Source organism: Dermacentor variabilis, chromosome 11, assembly GCF_050947875.1.
Source record: "Dermacentor variabilis isolate Ectoservices chromosome 11, ASM5094787v1, whole genome shotgun sequence".
NCBI classification, from domain to species: Eukaryota; Metazoa; Arthropoda; class Arachnida; order Ixodida; family Ixodidae; genus Dermacentor; species Dermacentor variabilis.
Window position 1 is genome coordinate 25,677,752 of NC_134578.1, and position 12,989 is coordinate 25,690,740.

Consider the following 12,989-nt stretch of genomic DNA (forward strand, 5'->3'; position numbering starts at 1 on the left):
TCCAACCAAGGCGCGGTAGACGGGCGTTTTTGCTAATAATGTTTATTTAATAATTTATTACAGGGTATACTTTGTTGAAAATGACGAATTTATCAATTCGAAGAGACGTTTAAAGCCCGAAGGGCGAAGTTTAGCCAAATCCATGTATTTTCCATAATTCCCATGCTGGTAGAACCGTTGTTGTTGCAGCTCCCGTAGACACTAGCGCCAGAGTTTTCCCTAGTAGTCGTTGCATGAAACTACGTAGTGAGTGGTTTATTAGCTTTCCTCTTGCTACGACAGGTGTCAGCTCATGCCTTACTGGTTTGCTTTGCCTGCTCATAGAGGGCGCGGGAGTTTTGAGGCGCGGACATTGAAAAGTGCATTGGAGGGCAGACTAGACATACAGTTCCGCTGTAAAGAATGAAGACTAAAGACTAAGGACTGTCTGAAGCGGCTCCTATGCAGCCGCTCGCACCTCAAACGCCGCTCCTATACTTATACAAGATCCGATTCCATTTTTCATGGAGGAAGCGTCAGCGGAGGCGCGAAGACGTCGGGATACTTCCTTTCGAGAGGGCGCTTCAGTGGTCCCTAGAGACTCAAGAGGCAAGAGTCAAGCTAAACGGCCTTGGTTTGGAATCTACGACGCGGTGGGTATGAAAGATGGCTGGCTATAGTCTCGAAAGCTCCAGGGAACTGCGCTAAGGGGAGCACGAAGCAAAAGAAAAAGAAAGAAAAGGAAGAAAGAAAAGGAAGAAAGAAAAGAACAAACGGGACGAGGAAAAGAATGACGGTGGAGTTTGCCGAAAGTTGATCGCTGAGCGCCGGTACAACACAGGAGATTAGGGGAACACGGATTTTCAAAAAATGCTCTAGTTTCACGCCTGTCTGTTCCTGTTATACCAGTTTCTGACATTCTGCTGTTGTTGTTGGGACGGTCTCTAATTTTGTTCGTGACAGGGATGTTTTTCTCATTTCTCGAGTTTGGTCTCGCGTTCAATACACCTATTTGAAAGGGCGCGTGCCTTCCGCTGCTGCCGTGGAAAGAAAGAAACGCTGATGTTGTTTCGTCAGAGTTATTTATTGCTTTATTATTGCAGCTTCTAGGTCTTCGTGTCACGTACACAAAATGAACCTGATCCAAGAGCTGAAAGCTGGCCATTCAGTATAATATTTTGCTTATGTTCACCCAGCGCGAAGTCCGAATCATCACATTCCTGCCCGCCGAGCCGATTAGTAAGGCTAAACCTTCCTAACCGTCTCACGCTTATGAAGTTTGCTCCTGTACATAATTGAAAGCCCCATAAAATTATCTCTGTTCACTCGCTTGATTAAACGTATGCCTTCTTCAGCACGAATACGCCCCCCTCGCATCGCGAGACCCTGTTCCTGCTCTAAGGCCTCACGTAATCTTATTAGTCACCAACAACGCGTCGTCGTACCCACATAATGTTTCGCAGTGCACGCATATTTGAGGAGCTGTTCTCTGAATCCCGCGCAGCTGCCGCTCGTGCCTCTTCGGGTATCTCTGTGTGCTTACGTGTTTGGCGCTTGCCTGTTGATTTTCTCGCGCTGATTACGTTGCGCCAAAGTAGACAAACAGAGTGTATTAGACTGTGAGCAATAAATCGCATTACCACTCGCGGCACGCCGAGGACGTAGACGTCGGCGGCAGCAACTGCGGCGCTATGTGGGGATGTTGGCTCAACCGTATAGTGTACAAAGATTATCGCTGGAACGAAGGGTTCCGGGCAATTCGGTTGGTCGCGTAAGTGCGTCGGTAAAACCATAATCGTTAATGGACAGTGCCCCCCCCCCCTCCCCTCATTTTTCGCAACGAAGAGGAAGCTTCAGCTTGGGTACTCATATCTAAATACATATAAAAAGAGAATTCGTTTCTCTCGGCAAGCACTGTATGAAATTTGACTAGGTTTGTTGAATTTAAAAGAAAACTTTAAAAGCTAGTGACTGTTGGCTTCTAATTTTTTATTAGGTCGTCAATCTTTCATTAAAAATTGGCAAACATTGAAAATTGTCAGAGAATGAGACTTAAATTTGCAACTCCAACTCGGCAAGAAAAAATGATATCATAATTCCGTGAATTGCATCTGATAGTAATTCTAAAGCGGTCCAAATTGATATGTTACACATTAATCTAAAAAAAATTTAGTGATATGGAAACACACCTTTTGTAGAACCCTTGTACACAACGTAAAAAAATTCACGTAAAATATAATATGACTTATCAAATTTGTCAGCTTTCCATGATCTAATGGATGCCGTTTACAGAACCGCGATATCTGCTCTTGATTCAGAGCTATTCAATTTGTAAACTTCGTGCTTCTATTTTTTTTTTCAAAGTTTCCAATTTTTTTAAAAAAACATTTAAAATAACATTCAGGCCCTAAATCGAAATTTAGCTTTCTCTCTCAAATGCAACAAATTTCATTGAAATCGCTCCAGGGGTTATCTCAGAAAAAAACGTTTCTGTGTTTTACATGTATTTGCATAGACTGCGTCGGAGTTGGGCCCGAGCTAAAGCTTCACGAGCTAAAGCTAAAGCCCGAGCTAAAGTTCCACGAAGCTTCTTAGCCAGCGTCCGTCGTGGTCGCTACGAAATATCAATGCAGCAGTGCAGCCTACGTCGGAGTCCCGACATACGCTACAGCGCGTAGAGACACCAGCGGTCGGAAGAGCGTGCGCAGTATATAGAAACACGTTTCGGATGCAGCGAAGCGTACGGAAGTACCAAGCTCCGATACAACGAAGCATTAGAAATGGCTGGGGCACGTGGAAGGAATTGCATCGGATGCAGTGAAGCGTTTGCAATGTCTTGGGCGAAATTTCAGGCAGTGGCCGAAGAACACTTGGGACTTCCAAAAGGTACGAGCACGCCCTCGAACAGCTTCGCTGTCTTTGGTGCACGGATTGTTCAGAATGCCACACGCAGGCGCTGCCCCGCGAGCAGCTGTGGCTTTTGCAGGCCTGTTCTTTTACTTTGCTAAATACAATGAAGTATTGTTATCATAGGATTATTATTTCCACAATATTTATCTGACAATATATATATATATATATTATATATATATATATATATATATATATATATATATATATATATATATATATATATACACCTGGTGTCCCAGTTAATATGGATTAAGATCGAAAAAATTACCGACGATTAAGTTACTTCCTAATGCGAAATTTGAGCGCAGCAAATAAGCTGTTTCACCTTTTCGATAGCTTGAGGCAAAGAAATCGAGCAACACATGTATGCGCTATCACAGAATTTTTTTTTTATTTTTCACACGTATTCCTTTAACAAAGACTCCACTAGGTAAGCTTCTGCTTCGGCGGCACGCACCTCTGGATTCTGACGGCGACGGCGCTGGGCCTCTGCTCTGGCAGCTCGTTTAGCAGCAGCAGAAGCAGCAGCAGACGGAGGACTTCCATCGGTCGTCTCGCTCATGGCTCAGAAAGAACTGGCAGATAATTTCGCAGTGGAGAACGGCAGCGGCAATTTCGGCTCGGGCGGTGCACATATACAGATCCGCCGCCACCGATCTGGCTCTCTGATTGCCACCGCACAGGGCGAACGGCAGCGGCAATTTCGGCTCGGGCGGTGCACATATACAGATCCGCCGCCACCGATCTGGCTCCCTGATTGCCACCGCACAGGGGTTGCATTGGAGGAGGAGCGAAGAAAGGAATTAAGTTCGAGCCGGCGCTTTGACAACCGGAGACTCGCAGGAAGAGGGGGGAGGGGTGCGGCGTGTACACCCAGCGGCAAGTGATGGGGGCAGAAGCGCGCGCAGCAAGCGGACAACACGATAAAGGGAGGAGGGAAGAGATAGCAGCGACTGACTGATGCCGCTGACGCCGATAGTGAGTCAACCCCAGCTGCGGAGTTGGTTTCAGGGACAACGCCGCCGATGCCGACACAAACAATATGATACCCTCGCTTCCGCAGCGCTAAGAACCAGGTCTAGCCGTGGGAAGGTGGTCACGTATTCGTCGACGTGCCGGGGCCTACGTGAAATAACCGGCGCGTCGGCAACTGAAGAGCACCCTATCCGCCACACAAGAACAGGGGGGGGGGGGACCCTTTCCTCCTCTTTCTGCATGGCGGCGACGGTGTTCTATGCAGTCACGTTATCTTGACTCTCTAGCGGCGTCAGCGGCATCCAGCGGTATCAGTCGGTCGCGGCTAGCGCTGGGGGGATGAAAGGGGGGCGGAGCTGGTTACGAGGCCGACGACAACGCCGACGACGACGCGAAACCCAGGAACGGACGCCAAAGAGCTGCGCTCTAAAAAAAAAAACTCAATCACGAGCTCTAGAGAAATCGTACTGACTGTATAGTAGCGGCAGTCGTGTGAATTACTGCCAGTATTTCTTTCTTCACGAAGTATTAATTTAATAATGGCTTTTAATTAGTGGACTATTTAATTATTGCTTGAATCGCAAACATGACAATTAGGAAGTTGTAGGGCACCTTGAATAACCACTGAATCAAGCATTTATTTGGCGCTGAACTATGTCTGGTTGTTCGTTTTTTCCAATAATAAAACGAAATCCCGCGAAATGCGCGACATAAAGAAATAGATGGGGCGCCTATCGCGCGCCGCTACTCAGGCGCCTTCAAGCAACTTTCGCCAGATATACGGCTGCATTCGATTATAGGCGCATCGTACGAGGCTTATCAATGCGTCAGCGGCGTGTTCTCATGATGCCGCGACCACCGCATAGCGTGAAGCCCTGTGTCGAGATGCCGCCGCTAGTAAAGCTGTGTGTCAGTGGCTATTCGCGTGGGAGCGCTTGAGTAGCGGCGCGCGATCGAGCGCGTATCTATTTCGTGTTCTGGAGCTTTCGCGCGCTTTTGACTCTGACAAAGGTCAGTAAGTTGTATACTGTGCAAATCCCAACGTACGTCGTACTCTCTTTTGCTTCATTTTCCTGCCGGTGCTAGCGTGATTTCCTTAGCCACAACTATATATATATATATATATATATATATATATATATATATATATATATATATATATATATATATATATATATATGCAGAGAGGGAGAGAAAGAAAGAGAGAGAGAACAAGGAAGGAAGAAAGAAAAGGCAGGTATGATAGTTAGACTTGATCTGGTGTTCTACCCTACACTTGGAGATGGAGAATGAGAGAGAGAGACTAGGAATGCAAATAGTTGGGGCAACGGTCGTGCGTTGCACAAGGCGCAGCGTGCCTAGTAGAGCTAGACACTGAAGTCTGCCGCCTTCGTGCACTGTGGAAGCGCTTGTGCGCTTTTCTGGTGGCTGGACGATTTCCCAGGTAAACGGCCGACCGCCCAGTCTGCTCCAGCCACACCGCGAGTGTCTCCCATTGTTCGTCGAAGCAGGAACAGCATCAGAGGAGGCGATCGACAATCTCTCTAACATCTGCGCTGAGAGCGAAAGGTTAGTCGGCCATTACGATTCCACTGTTGTACGAAACAGTTGGAAGCTTCTGCGACCCGCAGGAAGGTGTCGCTACTAGCGCAGCCGCTGCCATACACAGCTCCGGTGCTCCAGTGTTTCGAAAACTGCAATAGATTTACGGACGGGTGAAGCTATCTACCCTATGTCGCTAATGTAAAGGCTAACTTGTCCAGGAAACAGGATATTTTGGCCTGCACAATATCGGGCGCACGCGTGCGTCACAGTTTCGACGACTCTCTGCTCTGAACTCTTGCCACGACACAAGTGACGGGAAAGAGCCAGATTGTTTGCGGTCGTCGCTTCCTCGCACTTTAAGCACGCGTCCTAAACCCGAAAATCCGCAATGCCCTGCAAGCAACACAATTACCCTCCGAAAGCTTTCTTTTTTTTTTTGCCGCGAGGTTCAGGCGCGTATTTCCCGCTTATTTGTAGAGGCTGCGCGAAACGGCTTCTGGATACGCCCGCGTTTGGATGTACGCCAAAAGAAGGTGGGACAGAGCTTTGTGGTTGTGGGGAAAGAGTGGGGAGAGGCCTAAACGAAGGTGGAATGGGAGAGTGTGGGTGTGCGGCTGGAAAAAAAATGGAGGAACGGGTAGAACGACGTCTTCTCGCAGCGGCAGCTGTCTGACGAGTATCGTCCAGAACTACTGCGAACTGCCATTCCGAGTATCCCTAACCGGGAACTGCTTTCAGGAAGAGAGAGAAAGCGAATGATCAATGGGTGGTTAGCTGTCACGAACAGAGAAGCGTGGCAACGTTAACTGTCAATTCTGCGGTGCTCTAAGCTCGGCGGTGTTTGTGCTGTCCTTTTCGCTCCTCTTGCGTCAGTGTGTCCCACGCCCGCATTTTTCGAAGCCCGAAGCCCCGGTAACTCGCCCAGCTTCCCTTCGTTCCAAGCTGCGAGTCCCGAAAGGGGAAAATAGAATAATTCGAGGGAGATGAGAAATTCTCGCAGCATGAAAAATGTGAATGAAAACTAAACAGAGAATAAGGACTCGGTATGAGGAGCTGCGGCTTTAGGGATTTTGAATGGGGACAATACACATAGGGAGTACGGATCTGACAGGAAGCAGGAAGCGCCCGGAATTTTTTAAGGGAAAATAGGAGACTCGGCGGTGAATCAAAGCTATGCAAGACAAGGCGTGTGCTGCAGCGACGACACAAGCTGCTTTAGAGCGAAATAGAAAGCGCCGCTGGTCTTGCGTGGGATGATGTTGGGGGTGATCGGGGCTAGAGGGAAGAAAGGCAGGGATAGTAAGTGGTGGCTGTACTAAACATTGTACGAAGAGCACTAGCGATGTTTGTCGAAGAACAGAATGCGGAGGATTTGGGAAGCCACGAGTAATGAAACGGGAAGGTGACTATCGGACTTCTTTGCTTCTGTCCTCGCAGAAAACTGCAAATGATAAGAAAAAACGCTGTTCTTACGCCCAAATGATCGCAAACTCACACATGCGCACGTTTACACGGATGTTTAGGTCAAGATTTGGTCTCACAATTTGATGTCATCTAGGGTCGAGACCTAAGACCTAAAGTGCAAGCGGCAATCGCGCGAGTAACACAAGTGTCGGACGCTGGAATCGGAGTATAGAGTCAGAGTTTTGGGCACTGGAGTTGAGGGGCTGATATGGTTCTTTCGTGCTAAAGGTTACCACATCGGTTGAATAGGAAGCAGGGAATGGCCGGAGAGATTATACGAGAATTCCCCCTTAAATGGGGGACTGCGTGTTGCGTGTCACCAAATTTTGTTAGTTTTACCTTACTGCCCTACCCCTGTGTCCTCGGCCCTCAGGATTGTCAGAATCGCGGTGCCGTCCATAAGTGGTGTATACAAATTCACATCCCACCGACTGTTGCCTGTGAATTTCGACAAGCAGAACACCGTTTCGACAAACAGAACCTTTCTTTGGCCTTTACCCCTTGTCGAAAGACACTGTCGAAACGTTGCTTGCACGGGCTGAGCTGCAGCCGCTGTTGATTGTGTCAATTCTTAAGCTATCTCATCGCTCTGAAAAGTACTAATGTTCATCGCCTTTCACATGTCTTCTCCCTTTATAACCCCAATCCTGTGGCTGTGTACTTGTTTTACTTTCCACGCCGCAGTTCCATTTGTTTTTCAACAACAAGCATGAGGCCTCGCGCAAGGTAGAGTAAGGATGGATGAATGAATATTGTGAACATCCCATTCGAAGCGGGATAGTGGCAGATAATAGGAAGCTCCTTAGCTCTAACCTCCTCCTGCGCGTATTACTGGGCCTCCAAAGAATAAGGTACGTGTTAACAGGTCATCGAACCTGACAGAAATTTATTGCCCCAAAATATATTCCTTATGTTCCCTGTTGTTGCGCCACCCGCCCAGCCATCTTTCATTATTCCCCACCGCACATTCATTAACCTTCAATTTATTATCCCCTAAGGCCGGTATCGATCAGGGTTATGGCGTCCCTGTGTCCTCGTTGACCTCTCGATGTACACTACCACATGCTAACAAAAGATACCCCGTGGTTTCCGCACTATTTCCGTATTTCTACATGCTACGCATGCCCGTAGTCGTAATCGGTAAGTTTTCTCCTACAACACCGTGTCCGCACACATCCTCGTCTGGCAGGAAGCTATATAACACACTGCCATTAGAATAATCGCAAAACATTTTTTTGCGCCGACTTTATTTTTCGCTTGTTCGATATATTTTTATCTTCTCCACCACCCATACACAGTACGCCGTTCCTACCTGTCCAACTTTATGTGCAGGGAAGCAGCGCCACGTAGAAGCCCTTTCTCGGCGGCCTAGGGAGACGACCGGGGAGGGGTGACCACGACAGTTTCGTAAAACTGACAGTACTCTAGATGAAAGGCCCAGGAATGATGCTGGCGGAAAGGTAAATTGGCGTCGACAGGCGGGAACGCTGCCACAAAACAGGAACGCAAGGGAAAAAGAAGGAGAAGGAGGAAAAAGAAGCTGTTGCTAAGGGTGAAAAGGGATAGGTAGGGAGGAGGAACGGCCTGGAGCTCTCGCCGAGAAGAAAAAGAAAATAGGAACGGGACGGTATTGTTTTAGGTGAAGTGGGGAGAGGGGGAGCCGACGCTGTTTCTAATAACCGAGCAGTGCTTACACGTCCCCTGTCGCTGGGCGTTGATGAACAGGGACCGCGGAAGACTAACCGCATTTGCATAACGGTGCGCGTAGCCCCTCGCGACAGGTATGCGAGACTCTCTCGTGCCTCTGTCACCACGGATATATTCCTTTATTTATTGTGTTTTTTTCTTCTCGTGTTTTGCAGCGCGAATGCACACATTCCCGCAGCAATTGCCCACCTGTCGAGTATGCCCTGCGTCGCAATTATCGCGGCGGCTCCATCGGCTTCATTTTTGTTTGTTTGTTTTGTCTTTCGGCGAAAGAGTGGCTTTGTCTGCGTGACTTCCTTCACAGGAAATTTCGGAATGGCGGTCCGACTTTGGGACGCGAAACGTGATGGTGGTATTGTCGCGTTGACGGCCTTTCAGCAACGTGGCTGTTCGGTGCGGCAATTTAGAACTTCGGTTCCACGACGTCGTGAAAAACAAAAAAAGGATGTTGACGACAGGACCTGCACTTCGCAAGCTTTCATGGCTCCCTCTTCACGGATGGCGGAGACGGTTCCATTCACTTGGACGTCAGCGTCAATGTTATGAGGGCTCCAAGCGAGGCGAGAAATTGGCAGAAAAGAGTGGAAAAGGACAAGTCTTGAAATTGCTGCCTCATTTTTCAACCACAGCCTTTTCGAAACCATTGCAGCAATATATTTTTTTCTTCAGGTTGTTACGTCGGCTTAACAGAAAATAAAATCAAGGGACGGAAGGATTGATGAGATTTGAATCTCCGTTTTTTTTTACTGCAAGCGTGGCTCAATCGAAAGCAGCGGAGCATGACGGGAAACAAAGTTGATCCCCAATTCTGTCAACGTGCATGTTGTTATTTGTTCGAGCGTGTTATTTCTTTTACTGCTTACTCGATATTTCTAATGTTATGATAATTAATGACACCTATTCTTATAGACAGGGGCGGCTGGTGATCGTTGGGAGCGGCCTTGGTCTAAGGTAATATTGAATAGCCTGGCAAGAGAAGGAGGTCTAGTGGTCGGCCATCGGCCTCTAGAATCTGTGGAAATGATTATTTTTCCAGGACAGTACGGGTACAAGGTTGTGGACCACAAGAAGAAATTGTACAAAAAAGTAAAAATGTGTTCGCGCACACATGTCAAGCATTAGCAAACATCCTCTCGTTGCACATCTCTCGCCATGTTGAGGTACTAAATCGGCCGTCACTTTCTCGGTTGTCATTGGCACAACGCTCCGAAACCCTGGGGAGGAAGACAGCGAGGCGAGAAACTGCCGAAAGTGAGGCGGTAGCACCTGCGACATTATAACGGTTTCTGAAAACAAACCGTTATAAGATTGTATTTCTCTTAGAACGCAGAAAATGTTACGGCTCATACATCTGTTGATCCAGTTGCGATAGACTTTTCAATGTGTGTGCTAACGAGTCGTAGATAAGTAGAAGCGCACTGATCACGCCGTCTGCATGCCGTCTGGCTCGACACGCGTGGGCGGTCCGAAGCGCGTGAAATAATTCTGAAACGAAAGTGCAATTTACTGAACAGCATAGAAAAAAGTTTCCATTCTCGTAAACGAAACGGAATAATTGTTGAACTTCGGTTATATCGCCAATTCCTGCTCGCTAGCTCGCTCGCTCGCTCGCTCGCTCGCTCGCTCACTCACTCACTCACTCACTCACTCACTCACTCACTCACTCACTCACTCACTCACTCACTCACTCACTCACTCACTCACTCACTCACTCACTCACTCACTCACTCACTCACTCACTCACTCACAAACTCACTCGCTAACTCACTCAGTCACTCACTCACTCAATCACTCACTCACTGACTCGCAAACTCACTCACTAGTTTATTAAATATGGCACAGGTTCGCCCGAAAGGTGACGCAGTGCTAGCGTATCAAACTTCTAGACAGCTACAAGACGTAATGCTCGCAGTTTTATCGGCCATATAAATTGCAGTAAAGATTCGATTACTAATCAGCTTGACAATCATGGTGTCCCACGCGCGCAAGAAAGCATGAACACGTCCCACTCGATGACCTCGAACACGCTCTGTCCCGACGTTCGAGTGATGAAGAGCGCCGGAAGCGTTGAGGATTTGATTCGCGATGCCTATGGCTCCACCGTGTCTCCGAAACTTGAGATTACGCGACATGCGACAACTGGCGCGCGGTAGCGCAGTGCGCATGAAGCCATCAGTGGCTCGCCCTCAGCCCTTGCGCCCAGCGCAGATCACCTGCAAGATACGGCGCGTGGGCCGCGTTTGCGCTCGCCCGCGCGACCAGCCATGCGCAGCAACGGCGGGGATAGAGGAGGATGCGCGGGCTCACCTGCACCCCCCCCCCATTTGCCACGCGTAACGCGGGCTTGATCAGGTGACCTCAAACCACGTGACTTGCAAAGTGAGGCGCGAGGAAAAGCGGCGCGCATCAAGCGGCCCTCCTTCTCGGTTCACCCCGACGCGATTTCCCTCGCGTCCTACGCATCCTGCATAAAATGTTTCCCAGTCAATACAGGGACACATGCCCATGGTGTGGGGCCATCCCAACACTATATCACATCACATGGGAGTGCAGAAATAACTTCTCTTTCCACGAAGAAAAAAAACCCAGAGCGGAACAGTGGCAGGGCCTGCTCACCAGCGGCGTGCTCACAGTCCAACAATGATTGGTACAGCATGCTCTCAAGGTGGCCAGGCTCAGCGGTGCTATGGAATAGGGGCACCGATCACTCAAGACGACAGAGACTTCCGTAAAACGTGAACACCTCTGTTAGGCGCTGAAAGCTGTAAATGGAGCAATAAACGTTTTCCTTCCTTCCTCGCACCCACTGCAAGCAGCACCCGAGGCGCGATTGTACCTATAGAACTTCAGCTTCACACGGAACGTCACGGCTACGGTGACGAGGACGGCGAAAATTCGCCTGGAGTTACCTGCAGTTGTTATAGCGTTAAAATAAAACCAGTGCCAAGCTTGTCCGTTCACATTAGACACGGTCATCACATAGGTGCTGTTCCCTGCCGGGCTTAAGCAATGAGAAGTTCCTTCTTTCCTTCAATAAACACTTCTCTGAAGCGGCCTCCCTCATGATATTGTCAGACGTACAGGCCGTCAGGAATTTCGTGAAATACAAACAGATTATGTCGCACAAGAGCACGATAACGAGGGTGCTAATTCACGCCGGTTGGTAATTGCTTACTTGAGCGTTGTTTCTTCACTCAGAGCATGATTTATCAGACTGTGCAATAGTTTCAAAGGTACACTGGGCCATCTTGTGCATAATATCGTGTGCTATTTTTATAGGTGGGTTAATACTGTTAATCAAGGATCTCGTAGCGTTTACCTTGAGCTTATTGAAAAAGCGCATTGTCCATTTTTCTGATTCTTTGTTCGTTGCTGTTTCTATTGTGTTTTTAATCTCACGAGATATTGAACATCGCACATTATACAATTTACTTCCACAGGCGCAATGCAATGGAGGAGGTGAGAATATTTCGTGCGTCAGTTTGCCTTTGGGCGCACAACATTAGCCGCATGTGATCGCGAACTACTGAAACATGAAGTAACATCACCAAGAAATGAGAAAATATTGGTGCAATAGTTACAGTTGGCCACCATTGTTTCAAAAGCAGCGCACTTTGTGGACACATCGGTGAACAAAACGATGACGAACACAAGCCCTGAACTGCAATTCAACGTTTGTTCTTATGCGAGAAGGATTTATGTTAATCTTTTTGAATGCGACGCATACGCAGTTGAAATTAAGGGAGGAAAGGGGAAGGAAAGGTCGATTTCCCTATGAAAAGGATAAGACCTCAAACAACGCTAACTAGAGATGACAAAAACGATATATATGGAATCGAATGATAAACTGTACATTGTTTATGACAACGAACTGCAAATTACAAACAACAAGATAAATGGAACCAAGTGATAAACTGTAATTCTTAACTTTATGACAATCTGGCGCGGAAGAAAATAATTTTTTTTTAAAAAAGAAAACACAGAACTGTAATTGACGCACGCGTTACTCATCCTACAAATTCCTTATCCTGCCAAGGGCCTTCAAACGAAGGCTGGCAGTATTACTGAAATGAATAAATAAATTAATTAATCTCTAATAAACTTTTGTTAGCGGTTCAGCGCTTGTCTTTGTCTGCTTTCTTGTTCTTCCATGGGTACAAAAATGCACCGATTTAGTACAATATTGAAATAAAAGCGACAATACGTTTGAGTTCTCACCACCCATACATGAACATGCCAACGCCTTCCCGTAGTGACGCTTTCTGGGCATTAGGGTGAAATTCATTCATTCATTCATTCATTCATTCATTCATTCATTCATTCATTCATTCATTCATTCATTCGTTCAGTCGTTCGTTCGTTCAACCAAGAAGTACTTCGTCGGAGACTTAAGCAACCCTTGAGAT